Here is a 3,036-nt window from a genome sequence, read left to right on the forward strand (position 1 = left end):
CTTTACAGTTGAAAAAAAATTTTGGCTTAGACCTGAGTGAGCTTGAAAAAGAAATTAGGATGTATTTCAACATATGGAGGAACATTCTAGAATCCATCTGCAAACATTTGGCAGAATAAATGACCTGTTGTTACTGGTAGTGTTGTGCCTTAGGTGCATGAACAGAAGCTAAAGACTCACAATAGCCACAGTATCACTTATTCAAGATTAACCAAAATCCAATACAGAATAATATTAAATAGTAGAAAAATTTCAACAGTGACTCAATGTCTAGAGAGCAGTTGCAAGCTTAAAACAAGTACCTCAGTAGAAACAATATTCAACGTTTATAAGACTTTGAAGGTATGAAAACATCATTCACAGATGATGTCTTGTGCACAAGTACATTCATTTCTAAGACACTGGGGAAAACCATAAAGCACACAAAATAAAAATCTAAGCTGCTTAATCTTCCACCATTCCCTTAAGTTTTAAACCCAGGCCATCTTTGGCCACTTGGGGTGGATTTTTTTTCTTTATTCTCAATGTAAATACTTGCTCCTTGGGACACCAGCAGTTTTGCTTCTTCCACTCTCTCCTCATCACAGGCTAAGTGTAGGCACTTTCAGTGTCTTGGAAATTTATGGATGCTTTGTAGTACAAAAGGATATGAATCATCTTCAAGTTTCCCTTGGCTGCTGGCTGGTGCATTGCTGTCCCCTCAGAATGGTCTTTAGCAACTGGATTAGCCCCACCTTCTAGCAACAAGACAGCATTCTTGTGCCTGTTTTTGGAAGCTGCATAATGCAGGGGAATACAGCCATTCTGACTAACAGTATTCACTTGAGCACCTTTTCCCAGAAGGGCTTTTTACAATCCTAGCCCAGCAAGCAGAAGCAGCAATATGAAGAGGAGTCCAACCTGCATCATCTTTATCATTCACAGGCACTAAAATTGTAGCTAGAATTCAACTACTTCTGTATGTCCTGCTGAGCATGCACAATGCAATACATTTCTGTTGTCCTGGTCTGTTTTAGTAGTCAGAGATTTATCAGCCAGGTCCTCTCCTTCAACTCCTCCATCTTCCCATTTTGGGCCAGGTTGCAGACCATTAGGTTAGACACACACCCCTCCATTTCACTTTCCTCAGGATCTCTGTGAAGTCCAGCACTATATACAATTTGACTTTATTATTAATGCTAATAATAGTAGGAGGAGGAATATCCTATAATTAGTTCATGTGCAGAAATTGAATTATATTATAATTATATGAGTTTATAGTTTGCTATTTTGCAAAATATAATAACAGAAAAATTCATTTGGTATAAAAGCAAGTACAGAACAGTTATCTTTCATTCATGACTCAAACTGGTTTTGAAGTATTTAGATCATTGCAACAAAACAAAGCAAAACAAAGAAAAAAGTACAACAAACAGAAACCACTGCCATTGAGTTGAATCTGACTCATGGCAATCCTATATAGGGTTTCTGAGATTATAACTCTTTATGGGAACAGACAACCTCATCTTTTTCATGCCGAGGAGCTGGTAAGTTTGAAATACCGTACTTGTAGTCCAATGCCTAACCCACAGTGCCACCAGGATTCCTTGTAGATCACTGCAGGTAAAATGTTTCCTCTTAAAGTTCAAATTCCAATTATTTCTTTTCTCCATCACTCGTTATCATTAAAAACGGGTTCCTGAAAAATTAAGCATGTTTTCTGTGGTGCAGCATTCTGTGCCAGCTAGACAAAGTGAATTTTGAGATTACATATGACTTCTCATTTTAATGAGAGATCTATTTCAGACAGTGGAAGCGATCATCTTTGAACCTGATTGACAAATATAGGGAGTTTTAAAAAAATCTTTGTTTCATAAGAAATTCTGCTTCTTTTCAAGATGTGCACAACTCCTACCCTCCTTCAAAGATTGTATACCCCTGACATCTACCAAGGTTTTTTTTTATATATCTTTGTTGAAAGGATTTTTTTTTCTAGAATCAGAGGTGAGTGCCCTCCTCAGTCTTCAGATAGAGATTATCTGGCCTTGTAGCTATAATTTTAAGAACCTTGTGTATTTTAGTAACCGGTTTCTTACTACAAAACTCAGATGTATGCATAATAAACTTTCTGTGATGTAAAACTGCCCTTTTTGTTTAAACACTGATTGTGTTTTATTAAGCAAGAAATGTTTGCTGAACAAATCTGAGAGTTTTATGAGTTATCTTACAAGGTTCAATATCACATAACATTTCCATGGATTTCTAAATACAAAGAAATCTTCAAAGAAACAGAGGTCCTTATTCTTTTTCTACAATACCTTAAACCCTCAACCCTCTTGTTTGGAATGAAACATAATCAACTCTTAGCACAATGCAGCATTTAGCGGTAGATAGATAGACTTTTTGTATGAGGCATGTTTTCGGTAAATGGCAGGCCATTTTGCAAAAGCAAAGACAATGTTTTAATTCAACTTTTTAAAGCTCTCTCCTATATTATACTTACTAAAAACCAGCCCCTGAACTATGTGATACGGATTCCATAATGATAAAGATCCTGCCTCTACATATTCAAAGCTGCCATCTCTTTCTCCATTCTTTATTTTCTTCTTTTCTCCAGTTCTTTTCTTCTTTCTTCCTCTCCTCTTTCCCTCCCTATCACTTTCTCTTCCTTGCTTTCTTTTTTTTTCTTGTTTACCTCTCTCCCTCTTTTCATGTCTTCTCATCTCCCCTTCCTTACTTCCTTCTTTACTTCACTCTTCTTTTCCTCCTTTCCTTTCACCTTTCAGTTTTTCCTTCCTGCCCTTTTCTTTCTTTTATCCCTCACAATTTTCCTTCCTTCTAAGGTTTCCTTCCTTCCTTCTGTCATTTTAACCTTGTTTTCTCTCTTCTTTTTCCATGCTAAAAAATTAGTGCAGAAAACACTCTGAAAGCATAGGTGAAAATGTTATTCTTGTTGTTGTTGTTAGGTGCCATCGAGTCGGTACTGACTCATAGAGACACTATGCACAGCAGAACGAAACACTGCCCGATCCTGGGCCAAACTCACTACTGTTGCCA

At 36.9% G+C, this 3,036-nt stretch overlaps 1 pseudogene; it reads right to left on the reverse strand.

Moving 5' to 3' along the window:
* Nucleotides 1-444: 444 nt before the first annotated feature.
* On the reverse strand, nucleotides 445-1,115 carry LOC102824646 (annotated as a pseudogene).
* Nucleotides 1,116-3,036: the final 1,921 nt, after the last annotated feature.

Source organism: Chrysochloris asiatica, unplaced genomic scaffold (genome assembly GCF_000296735.1).
Source record: "Chrysochloris asiatica unplaced genomic scaffold, ChrAsi1.0 scaffold00169, whole genome shotgun sequence".
Taxonomy (NCBI): domain Eukaryota; kingdom Metazoa; phylum Chordata; class Mammalia; order Afrosoricida; family Chrysochloridae; genus Chrysochloris; species Chrysochloris asiatica.